The following is a 21045-nucleotide window of genomic DNA, read 5'->3' as shown; positions in this document are numbered from 1 at the left end:
ATAGAGTGAAGCCCTCTTGGTCCTTAAAATGAAATGGCCAAAGAGGCATCTTTCACTAGAAGCCTGGTACTACATCTTCTCAACAAAGAACAAAGGCACTAGAAGATGGTGGCTTGGAGCAGTTGGGGTCCCTGTTGGGGACCTTTCCTGAAGAAACAGGCAAGCTAACTGTCTGACTGAGTGAAACACATTGTTGGGAGAGTGTCAACATGAGCCCAGACTGTGATTGGATCCTTCCCCTGGGTTGTGAATCCCATCCATCAATCACAGTGGTTATCTGCAGAGCTGTGGGCTTCCTCTGTCCTAATAAGGGTAAAGGTAGAAAGATGCCCTCTAGCCGGGTATTGTGGCGGGCACCTGTAGTCCCAGCTGCTCGGGAGGCTGAGGCAAGAGAACTGCGTAAGCCCAAGAGCTAGAGGTTGCTGTGAGTTGTGTGATGCCACGGCACTCTACTGAGGGCAGTGAAGTGAGACTCTGTCTCTACAAAAAAAAAAAAAAGAAAGATGCCCTCTAGAGCAAAGGGTCATTTGACCACATGAGCTGGTGTAGGCCACACCAAGAGCACATTGAAAAACATCACTGAAATCTCCTAAAGTGCAGCAATTTCAGCTTCAGTTCCATGAAAGAGTCTGAACTTCAGAACCGGCATTCATTAGGCCAGAGGAATTATTCACAGATCTTGCCTAAAGAGTGCTCCTGAAGCTCATGAGAAATCTTGTGAGGGTAGTATAGAAATAAGAATTGCAAACATTTCTTTTGCAAATTAAGGTACACAGATGCTCCCTGAATCATTGTCAATGAAATCCTTGTCTTAATATAATGCAGTGCACCATTTCACATATAGCAACCAGCAATCCACCGCCTCACAGCGCACACCGAGCCATAGATCCAGGCAAACTTTCCTCACCAAATGCTGCCTAACTCTTTTCTCAGCTGCTCTAGGAGAGCATGGCCTAACAGTCTTCCTAATTTACCATCTTGCTCCTCCCCCCGTTACTGAAACTTTCTACTGCATTTTTAAGTTCCTTGACTGACTGCTTCAATTCCTTCACTTCTACTATATCCTTTGTATATACTTTGTATCATTCATCTCTTATTTGATACTGTTTTTGGATTTGTTTTGGTTATTTTCCACTTTGTCAGCAATTTACTTCATTGTTTTTACCATCCATAATTTAAATTCCCCTTCTTTCATTTCTAACATTTCTTTATAGATGAAATCTTTTGCAGTATCTACCTCATGATCCCTTGCGGGGGTTCCTCTGGTCTTGTTTTTCATGTTGCCAGGATTTTTCTGCTGTTTCTTCCTTATGAGTATTTTCTTTATGTCTGTTTCCTTGATCTACTTTTTTTTTTCACTGCCTATTGCTCTTACCTAAGGTGTTGAAGTGTCCTTTTGGTAAAAGACTAAAAGGATGAGAAGATTGAAGAGCAAGAAGGGATAAAAGATTAAAAAAAGAGAGAGAGAAAAAAGATAAAGGAAAGAGGGTGAATAAAAGGGAAGACTGAAAACAGAAGAGAATAACAGAAAGGGAGAGACAGGAGTAATAGTAGTGTACAGTAGGGTACTTTGACCCACACCCACAAATCCCAACATCTGTGGGGATTGGGTTGGGTGGGTCCCTTGGTGTCTGCAGCTCTTTGCTAACACAAGCACACACAGGACCCCATGTCCATCAAATAGAGAAGGAAAACAAAAATACTATAAACCAAACCAAACAAACATACAAAACATTAAAAGATAAAATTGGGGGAAAAAACAAATATCGGGGCAGAAAAAGTAGCCAAAATGAAGTCCTTATTAGTAAAGAAGGGAACAGTGAAAAAATATATTTCCATAAAAACATGAAGAAAGAAAGACAGAAAAATCTGGGCAGGAAATTTTGAAAAAAAAACAAAAAGATTTAAAAATTCTTTTGATAAGAAAAAATAAACAGACAAACTAATAATAACAACAAATTCAACAACAACAAAAAAGTGTATATATATATATATATACTTGAATTTGAATATTACATGTAATTAAAGTGATGAAGTACATTGACTAGCTGTCCTTTAAAATGGCCATTCTTACTAGGCTTCTTCTTTTCAGACCTTTAAGGCAAAGCCAATACTACCATTCATAAAAATGAAACAATAAATACTAGGAAAATGATCTCAGTTTCTCTTTATTTAAAAGAATATAGGGTGGCGCCTATGGCTCAAGGAGTAGGGCGCCGGTCCCATATGCTGGAGGTGGCGGGTTCAAACCCAGCCCTGGCCAAAAACCAAAAAAAAAAAAAAAGAATATAATATAAGAATTCCAGTGAAGAAAGCACATATTAAAACTTACTAGCAATCCTGTCTATAAATCTAGATGCACACATCCTACTTGAAACTTCAGTAATTGAATCCTTCTCTTATTTTGATTGAGGAGGCAGGATGCATGCCCAATACATTCTTTGAGTTAATATCCTTAAATTGCTACCAATAAAACATATGATCAACCCCCTCACATAAACAAACTGAAAGGTGTCGCGGGGCCACACAGAGATGAGACTGGGAGTGGATAAGTTCAGGCCAGGTGTTTTGAAAGGGACTGTGAGCTGCCTGGGCAGGGTAAAAATAATTTCTGCACCAGGGTCAGTTACAGACCTCTTTATTTGGGGCAATAGGGGGTGGGCAAATTCCAAAGCTTGCCCAGAGCTCTGTGGTGGTTGGGGTCCTTTGGCAGTCAATTTCTCCAGTGTGTGGGACTAACTAGTTTTTGTGTTCTTTGTCTTAGGAGCAGAGGAGGAGGAGGGAGTAGAGTCAGTGTGAGGCAACATTAGGCCCCCCAACATTTCCAGCTCTTGTTAAAAGGGGTGATGGGGACAATGGCCAGTCTTTTGAAATTGCATCTGGCTCAATAGGGTCATAGTTGTAGATAGCCGGATGAGTCAGGTGTTGGTAGGGCTGTGTGGGTTGGGGTCCACTGGGTGAAGGTTTGGGGGTGGTGGAAATTGGGTTGCAAGTATGGTTGCCACTTTTTCCCCTGTCTTCAATAAATGAGGACAGGAATTGCATGACATATGGGGCAATCATTCATGACAGGAGGATTGCAGAGAGGAGGTCCATGAGGGGTAAGATCCAGCATCCCCAGGGGCTGTTAGACCAGGATCTCTCATTTAGAAATCACAGCTTGGTAGCTTATTCCCAGAGATAAGTGATGCCCTCTCAGAACAGACCAGACTTGTTGGTTAGAAACAGAAGGTCTCCTGTAAAAGATGCAAAGGCCCCTTCCTCTGCCATGACTAGATTTAAGCCTGTAAGATGCTTGGGGAGGGCATTAGAAAGAAATAAACAGAAGAATAAGATAACTTTATCTTCCAGAGAACTGAAAAACATTTAAGGGAGGGGTGTGGATTTTATTTTAATTTTGTTATTTTAATGATGGAGATAAGAGAGAGAAATAACAGCCTTTAAAATTTAAACAGAAGAGGATATGGATCCAGAATGTGTTAGAATTTATTTGCTTACATGTGTTAGAGAGTAAGTTATTTAAGGCCATCCTGGTGTGATGTTAGAGAGTAAGTTATTTAAGATTATCCTGGTGTGACATTGTGGAGCCCATTTTTTTTTTAAATAATTTTTCTTTATTATTATAATCTTACATTTCACAAATAATAAAACAGTTGGTTTCTTTTTTTTATTAAATCATAACTGTATACATTGATATGATCATGGGGCATCATACACTCGCTTCATAGACCATTTGACACATTTTTATCACAATGGTTAACGTAGCCTTTCCGGAGTTATCTCAGTTACTGTGCCAAAACATTTACATTCTACATTTACCAAGTTTCGCAAACCTGTGGTGCATCTTACAGGGGTATTTGAGCCCATTTTCAAGTTAGACGTGTTGGTTAGATGGAACCTGTCCCCATGGGTTCATGGGTATAGCAAATGTCGATTTAGGGCATCACTAGGTCCACAAGGTGAATGTAACCTCCTGTTCTGAAGTGATTATAATATTCCTTCTAGTGCATTTCTCTTTTGCTATGAGGACATGTTTCTGGGATTCTAGTGAATGATGTCTATTGGAGCATTTTATTTCAGTTGTGGTGGAAACCTACTCCTTTTTGTAGAAGTGGATGGTCTTCTTGCATGGGCCTTTTGAACTACAATCTCTGGGGAAGGCTTAAAGTAACCGTCATTATCAAAAACATGTCTGCTTTCAGGGCTGCTGACAGTCCCATAGTTACTCTTTCTCTATCCTTTCTCCATCTTGCTTATTAAAAGACTATGGTGCCCACATGTGAAAATTACACCTGTGAGCCTTTAGGCCCTTTTAAGTTTTAGAAGTGTGAACTATAGTCCATCACTTGGCCTGAAGCAAAAAATGAAATGATTTGAGGTACTTGAGACTCCAGAAGAGTGCACAGCATTGAAAATTAAAAAAAAAATCCCTAATGTTGAGGTCCCATCCCAGGGGCAGGGTTGGCTAAGACCTGTGAAAACTGGCAACGACTGGCTGAAGAAATATAGTTAGAAATGATGGTAAAGAAAGAGACATGAGACATAGAGTAGAATGAAAAGTGGGTGCTCAGGAGTCTATTGCCCATTTGTGGGATTCTGGCAATGGCACCAAATGTTTGCTTCACTTTTCTTTTATTGAAATCTATTTGCCCAGAGTGTAAGATGATGGGGGGAACAAAGACATCAGCAGTTTCTGAGTGAGCATATCAGATCCTACTGTTATTATTATTAACCTTTAGGCTAGTCTTGAGAAATCTGAAATCTGAGCCTTGTATTGGGAGAGCTTCCCACTTGACATCACACACACAGATTTCTAAGGAGGTGTGTAAAATGCCACCAGCTTTAATCTCCTCTGAGGAAGCCGTGGGAGGGAGGAATTTTCCTCCCATCACCACCACAGAGGATCTTACTGTGAGACAATGGATATAAGCTCTTCTGCCCATATCTCAGGGCAGGAGGGTACTACCTTGATCTCTGCCCCCAGGCAAATGTAAATTTCCACAATGGGTATATGCTTTGCCTGTTTACATGGCAGGAAATGACCCAGTATCTTTGCAGGTCTCATATTAGCCTCTTCTATGACCATTTGTACTCAGAGTGCTCCCATTAGAGGTGTTTGTAAGCTGTACCCAAACAGGCTAGAATTTCAGAAAAGGCAGGACGCTTACTAGCAATGGCTAGCGTAAATGTAAACTAGCTGAATTTTCTTTGTTCTGATTCACTCAGCTTACTTTTTATTTTTTCTTTTTTTGGGGGGTGCTTTTCTTTGCAAAGAATGAGGTCTCCAGTCCCCATTCTCCCTGCACCTAGTTAGACATGATTAAAGGAATGAAGAAATTAGGGGGTATGTGAGGACTTAAAGGCACAGACAGAACCAAGGGAAAGGAAACAGAGGTTCTATTTGGGTGTTTAGGGCCCTACTCACCCTTAAATGGAACTTCGGGTGAAATACTCTAGAATTCATCAACATGTGGGTCTATGGAGTTGGGTATGGGCATGACTGGGAAGAGGCTATGTAGAAACTAGGATGAGTAGGGAGGCCAGCCATGAGATGAGCCTTGGCTGCCAACCTCCTGCCATACAGCCACAAGTCCCAGGTGTTCGGCAGCATATGAAAGCTATCCTGCTGATTCTACAGAGGAGATCACAAGCAGAGAAGTTCAGGGCAGGTTTATTGAAAGGGACAGAGCCCTGCCTGGGCAGGGCACAGCTTGGGACTATGCCCAGGGCAGGTAGAGACCACTTTTATATGAGGACAGAGGGAGTGGGCAAATTCCACAGCTTGCTCAGAGTTCTTTGGTGAGTTATAGTTCTTTGGCATGAGTTTCCTGGGGCAGTGTCTAACTAGGTCCTTTGTGTTGTTTGTGTTAGGAAGAGAGGAACAGGAAGAGGGGAGTAAGGGAGGGATCTTGTGGGGCCATGTTAGGCCCTCTAACACTCTAGCTTCTTCCTCTATCTTCCAGGATTAACTCCCCAGAAAGGCTTTTCTTGACTCAACCTGTGTCTTAGTTCATGTTATAATCCTCTAATAGAATACCCAAGGCTGGATAATTGATAAGAAAAGAGGTTTATTAAGCTCATTGTTTTGTAGACTGGAAAATTCATGGAGCGACACTGGATTTTGGTAAGGGCTTTTGACTTAGGGTTGCTGAGCCCCAGCCCTTGTCCCAATGTATAAGACTATTGCTCGGCTAAAGCAGTAAGAGCCTTCATGTAAAATGCAGCCCTGACACTGATAACAAAAGTGGGGGCGGGGAGGAATTCTTTTCCTGTGGTTGTGGGCTTCTTTTTAATCATGGCAGTTTATAAATATGAATCCACAACTAAGAGCAAGACATATCTCTTTTTCCTTGTATGAAATCAAAGGCAGAGGAAGGTTCCGCATAAGTAAAGTAAAGTGATTCCTTCTTTTTGCTCAAGTAATTTGAATGTGCATATGTATGTTGCTTTTAATACCTTCTAATTTCCATTGTATTTTCTTTGTGGCCCTAGTTCTTTCTGTTGGTTTCTTACTATATAAATGTAGTAGAATATATCACAGATTCCCTATTTAAAATTTGATTTAGATATTTTTATCTCTGTGGGAAGGGAATATACCGGGTGAATGCATTCCCGAAATCTGTTTTCAGATGGTTATACACATTCAGGAAAACATGTAGAAAAGCAAAGGTTCTTTTTAGAGTCATGAGCTGTTAAGAGAAAGAACAGTGAGCCAGGGAGGGAAAAATGCATTTCACTAAATCATTAATGATATTGTGCTCCATGTTGGTGCTTCAAAATGCTAGTATTTGTCAATATGAGAAACAAATATTTGGGGGATGTTAATCTTGCATGCCAGTCTAAGGCACCTTATATGTTGTGAGAAGTCATTTTAGGAAATCAAATCAATTAGGACCTTTTCATTGTTGCTTGTGTTTGTTTCAGAAATGAAAAAGGAGCATTACAGAAAGGATGATAAAACTGGAGCATAATTGGGCTGTGAAAACATTTCTGGGACCACAAGACTGACTTGTCAGAAGGGGAACAGAGTACATCAGATTATTCACTTGGTGATGGGTGAATGAGGAAAACAGGTATTAAGTAAGCTATCATCATCTAACGACGTGTTTTTCTGACAAAACAAAGAGACATGATTTTTCTGCTATCAATAACAAGTTATACATATAATACTGATAAGAGAACAAAAATACTCCAACCATTGTTTTCAAGGTGATTCCTATTGAGGAATTCATTTGACACATAATTTAGGACACAATCACAATACACACATATCTAAATCAAAACATTTAAGAAACAATACCTATGTGTTGACCACAACATCCAAAGAGAAGAGCCTAAGCTTCATTCTCCACTGGTTCAGCCAATGAAGGACACATGGATCGTCATCCATTGTCAATGGCCAACAATATAGGGAGGTGACCCCAGGCAGATGAATCAGTAAGAGCCTTCCTGGTAGCCTGTCTTGCTGGTTAAATAGGGAAGTTTTCCCCAAGCTTCTTAATACCAAGCATTGATTTCAGGGAAGACCTTTTTACCACGGATGGAGGGGATCTGACACAAGGCTGTGCCTAGGCAGTGTGTAGTCACACTTCCCTTTGTGTATTTCCACCTTCCCCTGATGAGGCAAGAGGAAGCACACAGGTCTGAAGATGCCCACTGTGATTGGTGGATGTGAGACAAATGCCAGGGGCACTGTCCATTCATGTTGAAGTCATGAGGCTCACCGACAGGATCCTTTAATTATGTGTCATCCAATCAGACAGACAACTGGCCCATGATGTCTCGAAACACAGCAGCTACTAAACAGCCACCAAATGCCCAAAGGCGCCATCTTGCATGCTCCCTAGCGCCTGCAAGCTGTCTCAGCCATGGCTTTGCCTTCACTGAGATGTTGTCTAATGCAGCCTGCCCAGGAGCCAAGGAGCCCCAAGAGGCAGATTCATCAACCGCCAAAAATGAGAAAGAGCCAAGGTGCTGTAGTCCCCACTCCAGCCAGGTTGGGGACAGTTTTGCCACCTACTACCCCAGGGTCCTGAAGTGGCTCCACCAGGGCCTCAGCCTGTGTCAGGAGGCTGTGAGCATCAGGGATTTGTTCTTTCATGACATCTTCCAGCGAATCACCTAGGAAGCCAGCTGCCTAATCCACTACCACAAGTGCTCCACCATCAACATCAGAGAGATGCAGACAGCCCTATGCCTGATGCTGCCTAGGGACATTGGTAAGCATGCCATGTCCCAGGCCAACAAGGCAGTCATCCAGTGCACAACCAACAAGTGAGCCGTCTCAGGATCCCTGAACACTGAGACCCAAAGTCTCTTTTTAGAGCTATGCACAGTTGCCCCCAAAGAGCTGTTGCCCACCATGGGGCATCTGCTGGAGTTCAGGGATAGGTTCTTAGGTTGTGTCACATCACTTTTGTGGGGATTGTGGCATGTGGCATCCTGCAGAGGCATTTTTACTGTGAACTTTACAATGTCAAAACTATTCTATATCTGGAGTGCAATTTGTTCCAAAAGACAGTAAGGAATTTCATTTAATGATTTGGCATTTAATCCCTTTTGTACATGATCATTTCTGTCAGTTGTATTACTAGGTCAGCCTTTAAAAAAATCATTCAGGTCCTTGGTGTATGCAGCATCTTTTGGGGGGCAAAACACTATTGCAAGAGGGACTTTACCTAACAAATGCAATCAGTGTAACCTGGTTTATTATACCCTCAATTAATCCCCAACAATAAAAATAATAATAATAAAATCATTCAGGTTGTGATTGTTTTGATAGTAACATCAGTTACCTTTCTTACTCTCAATCTTCTACATGTATACAGTGGAGTTTTCCAAAGATAGTTTCTTTTTTTTTTGGAGGGGGGGGATAATATGGCAAAGATAAAGTGCAAAAGCACATATGAGAATTATGAAATCCCAATTAAACCTTGTTATTGAGAAATAACTAAATCAAATTTTCATGACACAATTAGTATTTCAGATTTCCCAGAGTCTGAAATTCCCCTTTTGTTTTTAATCTCATTCATCTGATTCTTGTTTCTTCAAGTTTATAATCTTACTTTCAAAACAAAAACTATATGTTGTGTAATTGTACATGAATGATGGGCCCTTCCAATGAGAACAGCACAAGCCCCAGTCTGTGCTGCCTTAGCCAATGAGACACCTGCATTCTCTGAGCCACAGCTAGTGTCACAAAGTGCTGGACAGTTGCTGAGAATAAAGTAATAAGAACCTGTGCATGAAGCTCAGCCTTGAGACTGGGGAGAAACAGCATGAATTCTTGGCTTGTGCGTTTTTAATCACGGCTATTCAAAGAATGAATCCGGAGCTGGGAGCATATGCTTCTTGCACGTTTCATGAAATTTTAAGAGGAGGAAGGTCAGCAAAAGGGAACTATTATGGAATGATCCTTTTTCTCACAAGCAATATGAATGTTGCTATTCATCTTAATGTTTTCTAATTACCATTGTGTTTTCTTTGGGTTCCTAACTTATTTGTAGGTTGGTTGTTTATATATATATATATATATATATATATATATATATAGAGAGAGAGAGAGAGAGAGAGAGAGCATTTATATATATATACATATATACATACATATATATTTATTTTATGTATATACATACTGCTAAATTCAAAATAGATGTTCTTCATTTTAATAAAGTTGATTTCTACATTTTTATATTTGTGGAAAGAACTTAACTTCCTTGAAAGCATTCTTGGAATTTGTTATGATTTGCTTTAACACCCAATATTTGGTAAATTTTGTTAAGTATGCCAACTTCACCTTTAAAATAATTTTAACTAACCCTTTTCTGAGGACGTAGAAACCTGTATATGATGTCGTTATCAGGCACAAATACAAAAAACAATGGGTAATCTCCAAAAGTCAAAACTCTTCTTGAGCTGATAGGAGTACAGTAAGAACCTTCAAGGGGAAACCATAAGCACAGATAGTTCCACCTCAGCCAGAGTACCAGGTGCTCAAGAGGTAGAATGAGGCAGGTCAAGAGGCTAGAGAGAGCTTCCCTGGGTAGTGCCACAGTGAAGTGGGCCAATGGATGATGCAAGAGGGCTCTTAAACTGCTGTTGTTTTGTTTTTGGGGGGGAGGTTTAGACGTTTTTGTCCAATGTCTAAGTACTCCAGTGGGTCATTGTACCTCCAGATCTCTTCTTGGAATCATTATAGTCAGGATTTAAAGGAAATGAGACCCCTCCTCAGGTTTACTATTGTTATGTTTTGTAATATTAGAAAGCTTGTTGTAGAAAGGGATCTAAAATATCTTGCATGAAATCACGTGCAGGTAAAACACCCTGCTGGGTACCTGCAGATTGTTTTGCACATTCAGAACAAAATATAGGAAGTCAAAGGCTCTTTTCAGAATCATAAGCTGCCGTAGAGAAAGAACTGTGGATCAGGTCAAAAAAACTGCATTTCATGACATTACTTAATTTATATCATCCTCATTGTTACTGCTTCAACTTTTCGTATTGCTCAGCATGACATACAAATATTTTTACGAAGTTATTCCTGCATATTGGTCTCATGCATACTGAATTATGTGAGCAATCATTTTAAAAATCAAATAGGAACTTTTTACTGTCACTTACATTTGTAAGTTAATTAAGGAAAAGGAAGTATCATAAGCATGATGTTGTAAGTGCACAATAATTAGGTGTTGCAATAAATTCTGGGAGTGCAAGGTTGACTGGCACTCATTAGAGGAAAGGGGGGGGGTTATGCTGAAGACCAGAAGAGGAAAAGAGTACACTATATTATTCACTTTGCTGCAGGTGAATGACAAAAATAGGTTATTATGTGAGATATCACAATCTAATGGCGGGTTTTACTGACAAAATTATGATAAGAGGCTTTACGGGGCGGCACCTGTGATTCAGTGTGTAGGGCGCTGGACTCATATACCGAGGGTGGCAGGTTCGAACCCTGGCCCGGCCAAACCAAACAAAAAAGATAGCCAGATGTTGTGGTGGGCACCGTAGTCTCAGCTACCTGGGAGGCTGAGGCAAGAGAATCACCTAAACCCAAGAGCTGGAGGTTGCTGTGAACTGTGATGTCATGGCACCCTACCAAGGGCTACAAAGTGAGACTCTGTCTCTTAAAAAAAAAAAAAAAAAAAAGAGGCTTTACTGTTGTAAAGAACAAACTATAAAAATAAAGGTGGAGAAAATAGTTCATAACAAATTAAGGAATAAAATTGGAAGAAATAGTGTTAATAGAACAAACATACAGGGTATTCCAAAAGCCACCCTTAAAGTTCCCATACAAAGGAAAAATGGGAAATTGAAGCTAAATGTACACTTATTTACAAACATTTATTAATTTTTTTAAACATAATTTGAGTCTTTTTTATTTCAAAAACATTGTGTTTTGTTGTTGTTGTTCTTGTTGTTGTTGCTGTTTTGCAGTTTTGGCCAGGACAGGGCTCGAACCCACCACCCCTGGTATATGGGGCTGGCTTCCTACTCCTTGAGCCACAGGTGCCACTCCCTTCATTAAAAATTTTTGCAAAATATTTGCAGAATATTCTGCATGTGTTGGCTATCTCTTTGTAAAATGATGTAATAAGTATTTTGTAAATAAAGGAACATTTAGCTGCAATTTCCTATTTACCCCATGTATGGAAACCTTGGGAGTGACTTTTTGGGCACCTTGTAGTATGATCAGTTTTTTCTTTCCTGTTGATCTGTATTAAGGAACTCACTTGAATACACAGTCTAGGAAACAAACGCAATATAGAAATACATAAATCAGATATTTTGAGAAACGGTACTGATTTTTAGCGGCCTAGAAACGGAGAATACTGTTTTATATAAATAAGATTTAGCTGATTCCATTCTTGTATGGACTATAATTTTTCATTTTGAAAAACATGAAATTTTGTGATGTGTGAATATCCATCAGTGGGATGATGGAAGCATCCAGTGACAGTAGCTCAAATTCCACTCTCCACAGAATCAGCTAGTGAAGAACTTGCATCTCCCAAGCAACAGCCACTGGCCCACAGTGTATGGAGATGGCTGCAGATGAGCCAGTAGAAGCTTCCTTGTGTAATGCCCCTTGCAGATTGAATAAAAAACTGGTGTGTTTGTCTATTGTTAGCTTTTTTCCTACCTTTTGTTCTTTAATCATATATATTTAAGGTATACCGCATGATGTTTTGATGTACAAGTACATTATGGAATGATTATTACAGGTAAGCAATGCAGCATATGCATCACTTGCCATAGTTACATTTGTGTGAGTGTATGCATGTTTGTGCATGTGTGTGGTAAGGACATCTAAAATCTTTTTTTTTTTTTTTGCTGTTGGGGATTCCTTGAGTGTGCAAAAATCCAGGTTACACTGTTCGCATTTGTTAGGTAAAGTCCCTCTTGTAATTGTGATCCATCCCCAAGAGGTGTGTCGCACCCCATGACCACTCACCCCCTTTCTTCCTTCACTCTCTTTGCAACCCCTTCCCCACCCCAAACCATGTACTAAGTCATCAATAATCCTCATATCAGAATTGAGTACATATCAGAATTGATTCTTGCTTCTCCATTCTTATGAAGCTTTACTAAGAATAATGTGTTCCACTTCCATCCATTTTAATACAAAAGATGTGAAGTCTCCATTTTATTTAATGGCTGAATAGTAGCCCATGGTATACATATATCACAGCTTGTTAATGCATTCCTGAGTTGGTGGGCACTTAGACTATTTCCATATTCTGGTGATTGTAAATTGACCTGGAATAAAAAGTCTACTGAAACAACCTTATGATAAGAATTTTTTGTTTCTTCTGGGCAGATGCCCAGTAATAGGATTACAAGTTCAAATGGGAATTCTAATTTGAGTTCCTTGAGGATTCTCCATACTTCCTTCCAAAAAGATTGTATTACTTTTCAGTACCACCAGCCATGTAGAAGTGTTACCTTCTGTCCACATACACGCCAGCAACTGCAGTTTTGAGATTTTGTGTTGTGACACATTCTCACTGTGGTTAGGTGATATCTCAGGGTGGTTTTGATTTGCTTTTCTCTGATAATTAAGGATAATGAGCATTTTTTCATAAGTTTGTTAGCCATTCTTCTATCTTCTTTAGAGAAGGTTTTATACATTTATCCTGCCAAGTGATGTAGGGGATTGTTAGCTCATTTATGTTGATTAATTGTATTATCTGTACATCCTAGTTATCAACCTTTTGTCTAATTCATAATAGAAAAATATCCTTTCCAATTGTGTAGCTTGTCTATTTGATTTGGTTGTTGTCTCCTTAGCTGTACAGAAGCTTTTCAGTTTAATGAAGTCTCATTTGTTTATTTTTGTTGTTGTTGCGATTATCACCGAATCTTCTTCATAAAGTCTTTCCCCAGGCCAATATCATCATGTGTTTTTCCCATGCTTTCTATGAGGATTTTTATTGCTTCATACCTTAAATTTAGATCTTTTATCCACCTTGAATTAATTTTTGTGTGTGGAGAATAACGCAGGTTCGTTTTCAGTCTTTTACATGTAGATATCCAGTTCTCCCAGCACCCTTTATTGAATAGGAATTCTTTCCCCCAGTGTATGTTATTTCCCCCAATGTATGTTCCCCCAACATATGGTTTATCAAAGATTAGGTGGCTAAAAGATGTTAGCTTCATCTCATGGTTTTCTATTCATTTCCATATGTCTTTGTCTCTATTTTTGTGCCAATACCATGCTGTTTTGATCACTGTGGCCTTGTAGTACAACCTAAATTCTGGTAGGCTGATGCCTTGGCTTTGATTTCATTGATAAGAATTTCTTTAGCTATATGAGTTTCTTTCTGGTTCCATACAAAACAAAAAAATTATTTTTTCCAAGTCTTGAAAGTATTATGTTGGTGTATTAATGGGAATTGCATTGAATCTATGGATTGCTTTGAGTATAATAGACATTTGGACAATGTTGATTCTTCCCAGCCAAGAGCATGGTATGATCTTCCATTTGTTAATGTCTTCATAAGTTTCTTTTCTTAAGTTTCATAATTCTCTTTAAAAAGATCTTTCATCTCTTTTATCATGTATAGTCCTAAGTATTTAATTTTCTTTGAAGCTACTGTGAAGGAAATTGTGTTCTTGATTTGCTTCTCAGTTTGCCTGCTGTTGGTGTATACAGAGGCTACTGATTCATGGACATTGATTTTATACCTTGAAACATTACTGTGTTTCCTGATCACTTCTAGGAGTTTCATGGCTCAATCTCTGGGTTTTTCTAACTATAAGATCATATCATCAGAAAAGGGAAGAGAGTGACCTCTTATGCCTCCATTAGGATACCCTTCATTTCCTTCTCTTGCCTGATTGTATTGGCTAGAACTTCCTGAACAATGTTTAATGATACTGGCAATGGTGGACAGTGGATAAAAGAATCTATTCAACAAATATTGCTGGGAGAACTGGATAACCACATGCATAAGCCAGAAACTTGACCCACACATTTCATCCCTTATGAAAATTTACTCACAATGGATAAGAGACTTAAATATGAGACATGAAATGATAAAAATCATAAAAGAAAGTGTGGGGAAAACTCTTAATGATGTTGGACTGGGGAAAGATTTTATGAAGAATACTTCAGTGGCCATTGCGATAACAAGACAAATTAACAAACGAGACTTAATTAAGGTGAAAATCTTCTGCAAAGCTAAGGACACAACAAGTAAAGCAAAATGACAACTTTCACAATGGGAAAAGTTGTTAGCAGGGTATTGCTCTGAAAAAGGTTTGATAAATAGAATCTACAGAGAACTCAAATTAATCAACAGAAAAAGAGTGAACAATCCCATCTACATCTGGGCAAGAGATATGAACAGAGCCTTCTCTGATGAACATAGATGAATGGATAACAAACATTTGAAAAAATGCTGCTTATCCCTTATCATCCAAGAAATGCAAATCAAATCCACCCTGAAATATCACCTAACCCCCAGTGAGAATAGCCCACCTGACAGAGTCTCAAAACGATAGATGTTGGCGTGGATGTGGAGAGAAGGGAACATTTTTACACTGCCTGTGGGACTACAAAGTAATACAAGTTTTGGGGGAGGATGTATAGAGACTTGCCAAAGAACTCAAATTAGACCTCCCATTTGATCCTGCAATCTCACTACTAGGCATCTACTCAGAAGATAAAAAGGTATTTTTTTCATAAGGACATTTGCACTAGACTGTTTATTATAGCTCAATTGACCATAGCCAAACTGTGGAAACAACCTAAATGCCAATAAACCCAGGAATGGATAAACAAGCTGTGGTATAAGTATACTATGGAATACTATTCAGCCATTAAAAAAGTAGGAGATTTTACATCTTTTGTATTAACCTAGATCAAGTTGAAACACATTGTGGTTCCTAAAGCATCATAAGTATGGAGAAGCAAGAATCCAGTGTATTAAATTCCAATATGAAGGGTGTAGATGATCTACTACCAGGTGGGGTGTAGGGGAATGAGACTGGGGAGAGGGGAGGAGGGAGGATGATTGGGGTCACGGTGCATCATACACCTCTTGGAGGTTGGACACAATTACAAGTGGGACTTTACCTAACAAATGTAATCAGTGTAACCTAATTCAGTGTACCTTCAATGAATCCCAAACAATAGAAACAGAAAGAAAAAAGTTCTGCAAAGAAAGGGAACCAAAAGCAGAGGCAACTTTTGGGAGGAGGAAGTACCCAACATAAATACCAATATATCAGCCTTATATCCGATAAAGTATTAATATCCCCAAAGTACAACTAATCCTCAATACAGTATAGCCAGAAAGGAAATATCATAGTGAAAACAGACATAAAGAGATATTTTTCTAAAGATTTGCAAATATCAGGTATATGAAACATTGGTTGTTATGGTTTGAATATTTATACCTTGAGAAATTCATGTTGAAGCTTAATTTCCAATGCAATGATATTGGAAATTACCTAAATAACAAATAGAGAGGCTCTGAAATAACCATATGTATTTTGGAATGAGGCACACTAATGGGACTACATGTACCAAGAAACTATGTCTTTGTTCAGGGAGGTAAAGAAAAAACCAAGGATATTAAAGGAAAAATGAGGAGGACTAGAGATGTTTGTTTTGAGATGATTAACTTTGGCTAAAAGGGTTAATAACATTTGTGACAGTAGTCCAACGTGGGCTCTGCAGTGGATGGGCAGATGTCTACACAGAAGTATATTTTGTGGGCAGTTAGGATAGCCTTTGTGGAAGTTTGTGGGTTTTGTGGGCTTTTATGATAGTTTTTGTTTTCAGGCATTTATGCCTTTGAACCGTGTTTTTCATAGTCTTCTGTGACTCCATTTATCAGGCCTTTTTTTTCAGCCAGGGAGACTGGGTTTTGAAATGTTCACACTATGAAAAGTTGATCAGGTCCAATGGGTTCCTCTTTTGTTAATAAGAAAAAGGCCCTTAACAAAGATACGTCACATAGCATCCATGCCCTTGTGCCCTTCTGTCTGTTTTCCCACAAGCAGATATAGCAATTTACCTCTGGAAGATTCAGGAACAAAGCAACACCTTGGAGGAAGAGAGGAGCCTGCATCACATGCAGAGCCTGTTAGCAACTTAATGTTGGACATCCAGCTTCTAGAACTGTGAAAAATAATTTGCAATTTTTTATATGTTACCCAGTTTGTGGTGTTTTTTTATAGCAGGAAAAGTGGACTGAGGCATGAATCAACATCTCTAATCATCAGGAAATGTACATCAAACCCACAATAGGATCTCACCTCATACCTGTTAGGATCGCTATTATTTAAAAGTTGAGCAACAACAGCTGTTAGTGACAGTTTGGAGAGGAAAAAAAAAACTCTTGTTCACTGTTTATGGAAGCATAAATTACCATAGACATTATGCAGAAGAGGATGGAGGTTTCTCAAAAAAATAAAAATATAGAAGTGTGATCTTAACCTGTAATCCCACTTTAGGGTATATTCTGAAGGAAATGAAATCAGTACGACAAAGTGGTATCTGCATTCCCATGTTGACTGGTACATTATTCAAACAACAACCTCAGAATGCATAGACAGAAGAACTGAGGAAGTAATTCTGATGTGTATATTTATGTATACCTGTGGACATAGGTATATAAACACAGGCCATTATACTATTCAGTTTTCAAAGGGGAGATACTGGCACTTATGATAACATGGATGAACCTAGAAGATATGACGCTAAGTGAAATGAGTCTTTCACAGAAAGAAAACTTTTATATGATCTCGTTTATGTGTAAACCTAAGAAAAAGTGAAATACGCAGAAATAGTATAGAATGGTGATTACTGGGTATGGGGAAAAGGGAGGAAATGGGAAGATGTAGGTTAAAAAGTATTAACCTGCAGTTATGTTATATAATAAGATTAGACATAGAAGGTAAAGTAGGAGGAGCATAAAGGTATTGCACTGTATGTTAAATATAAGGTGGAAGACTGATTTTTAGGGACTCTCATCACATATCCAAAACATAGGTAATGGGCCACAACTATGGAAGGTGATGGATATGTTAATTTTCACACCTGGTAGTAATTTTTCAACTATGTACATGTACATCAAAATGTCCCATTGTAAACCTTCAATTTATACAATAAAAAGTACCAAATAGAAGTCTGGGCAATACAGAAATACCTAGTATCTACAAAAACTAAAAAACAACAAATTAGAACAATGTTGGAGCTGAGGCCTGTGCTCCTAGCTGATTGGGAGGCTAAGCAAAAAGGGTCACTTGGGCCCAGGATGTTGAGACTTCAGTGAGCTATGGTCAGACCATTGCACTCTAGCCCAGGTGATATTGTGATACCATGTCTCAAACAATAAACAAATATCAAAAAACCTATTAAAAAGAAACCAACATCAGAAAAGGAGACACATCAATTTCCTACTCAATCTTCAAGGCAGGGTATGTGAGAAGGCTCTTACTGGCTCATCCTGGGCAATGTAACACATTTTTGGCCAATCGCTGTAACTCATGGGCTGCAGGTCCCTCACTGGCTGAGCCAGCTGTGAGTGGAACTTGGGCTCCTCTTATTGGATGCTTACCCAATTTCAGTGATGCACACTCACAGGTCCTAAAGTTTTGCATTTTCTAAGATGAAATGTTTTAGCCTGTATAAAAGAAGTATCTTCTAAACCCCAAGGCCTCAGGAAAGGAATGTTAGTTTCTATGCACCTTAACAGAGGAATTGTTTCTCAAAATGTTCAATGGATAGCCTCAATATGGGTCAGCTTGAAAACATTGAACGTGGTATATTTGTTATACTAAGACATGTTTCCCCACTTTGATTCACAGAATTTCATATTAGAGCAGCAAAGCCATTTCCCTAAGTTCATTTTGTCAGGGTACACAACATGAAGCAATGAGAGGTCACTTATATCTACTTCCTCATTCACCTGTCAAGAAAACATTTGTTGTATTCTTTTCCCTTTCTTTTCATCAGCACACCATCATTTTGCTCTCATTGATCCCAACCAGCAGGGCTCTCGGAGAGTTCGCTGCACTACGCTATTATAGTGTATTCATTTGCTCTCAGAATTTACAACGCAAACTGCACAACGAAAGTCTTTACTGAATTTTTATTTTGAAGTGAGATCTGACATAATACAATATGCATGAGACTGATATGTAAAAATAAGGCTGAGAGTGGTGCCTGTGGCTCAGTCGGTAAGGCGCCGGCCCCATATACGGAGGGTGGCAGGTTCAAACCCGACCCCGGCTGAACTGCAACCAAAAAAAAAAAAAAAAAAAAAAAATAGCCGGGTATTATGGCAGGCGCCTGCAGTCCCAGCTACTCGGGAGGCTGAGGCAAGAGAATTACTTAAGCCCAGGAGTTGGAGGTTTCTGTGAGCTGTGTGATGCCATGGCACTCTACTGAGGGCCATAAAGTGAGACTCTGTCTCTACCAAATAAATAAATAAATAAGGCTGAAAAAAACATTTGAATGTCATACTGGCAACCAGAAGCATTTTGACACATTATCATTTTGAACATGATTAAATTAAATTATTTAGTGAAATGTGTTCTTATAAAACTAGTCCATACTTCTTTCCCTACAAAACCTGACAGCTTAGAAAAGTGCCTTTTATTTTTCATATTTTGTTCCCAATATGTTAACGATCTGGAGGCATGATGTGATAGTTACTCATGAGTTCATGATAGATTTTCTCCATCTTCTTGTACAGCAGAGCTTTTTTTTTTTTTTCAACATCATTTACAAGAGTTTTTTAATGTCACAGAGCAAAATAGCAAAAATCCAATGAGGGGCTCATGTGTCCCAAATCCAGGCCATAACAAACCAGGGAGAACTCTGGAGGTACAACAACCCAACAGAGTTCTTAAACATCGACCAGGATAAAAGAGGAAAAAGGTGGGTGAGGAGAGGAGAGGGAGGAGCCCAGGAGGTGGAGGGAGGGTATTAGTGGGACCTCACCTACAGTATGTATTGCAAGGGTACATGTCAAATCTATTAAGAGTAGAGTTTAAATGTCTTAACACAATAATTAAGTGAGTTGAAGGCTATGGTAACCAATATTATGTAAGCATTCCAAATTGCATATAAAATCAGCACTTTGTACTGCATAAATGTCTTTATGTACACAGTTAAGATTTAATAAAAAATTATTAAGAGAAAGAAACATGTTTTTAAAACAACTAAAATTTTATTTTCTCCTTGATCAGCACTCTGGGACATTCCCTACTGCACTTCTCAGGGAAGCTCTCTCAAGTATCCTGTACTGTCCCCCTTCTTTCTCTTCAGCACCTTCTGCTCTGGCAAAAGTGAAACAGTCTGTGCTTTTTGTCTCCCCTTGGAAATTCTTACCATGGTTCTATGTGCTAAAGAAAATTTTTGACATTTGGAGATTGTCCATTGTTTGTCTCATTACTGGCTGGTAATGATATCATATGCAGGTTTCTACATAAAAGAGTTAAACTTATTTGAAAAGTGGAAATATAACACTTAACAAAATTGACCAAATCTTGGGCTTCAAAGCAAACCATAACAAATTCCAAAAATGCATTCATAGCTTATATTGTTTTCCATTGAGGAAAAAGAAAGAAAACTTTTTTTAAAAACAGAGACTCTCCAATTGTTCTGAAATTAAACATTTCTTGCACGTGTCCAGAACTTTAGTAAAACAAGTTAAACACACTCATGTCACAAAGGAGATGGTGGGGACACCTTTGATGTGGGAGCTTCCGAAGTGCTCCATGCCGACCCTTGTAACATATTACACAAATATTACACAGTAATTTTTGTCTTCTGAGCTCGGTGGGATTCAAACAAGAGAGAACTTGAAACCTATGTGATTCCTGCTAAACAATGGTAGAGATGGATGAAGAACATAGGAAAGCTGTGTGCTCTGGTAGAGCTTGTATCAAATGAAGACGTCTTTCCTGCCGGTCCTATTATGTCTCAGTCCATTTGGGCAGTCATAACAAAGTACCATAGAGTATTTGGCTTATGAACAACAGAAACTTATTTCTCAGAGTTCTGGAGGTTGGAAGTCTGAGACCAAGGTGCCAGCATGGTAAAGTTTTATAGTGCAAAAGGCAGGTAGAGATAACCTACTAACGTGAATTCTTCCCAAACATCATACATAAACTAAGCCAAAGTTATGATGACCATTTATCTAGTTTGCATTTTATTGTTTGCTGCCAACAGCTCTTATTTCTGGGGAGAAAGAATTTAAAAACAAAAAACCCAGTATATGCCAGTGCATACTTTGATTTTATTACTGACATACAACAGCCAATCAACATATAACTCTACTGTAGTTATTTATGTTCTATCATCTGTACATTCACCAGTTAAAATGCATAGATTCTGACATAGGTCAGAATCTCCCAAGAATGACTTGTATAAAATGCTGTATCATCCACAAACTTTCATTTTGTGCTGTGAGCTATAAGGCCATGACACTCTACTTAGGGCAACATCGTGAGACTCTGTTTCAAAAAAAAAAAAAATTCATTCTGATGTATCTGGAGGTTGGAGTCAATGTAACAATGATTTCT

Source organism: Nycticebus coucang, chromosome X (genome assembly GCF_027406575.1).
Source record: "Nycticebus coucang isolate mNycCou1 chromosome X, mNycCou1.pri, whole genome shotgun sequence".
Taxonomy (NCBI): domain Eukaryota; kingdom Metazoa; phylum Chordata; class Mammalia; order Primates; family Lorisidae; genus Nycticebus; species Nycticebus coucang.
The sequence above is the reverse complement of the archived record's forward strand: the minus strand, read 5'-3'. Positions refer to the sequence as shown.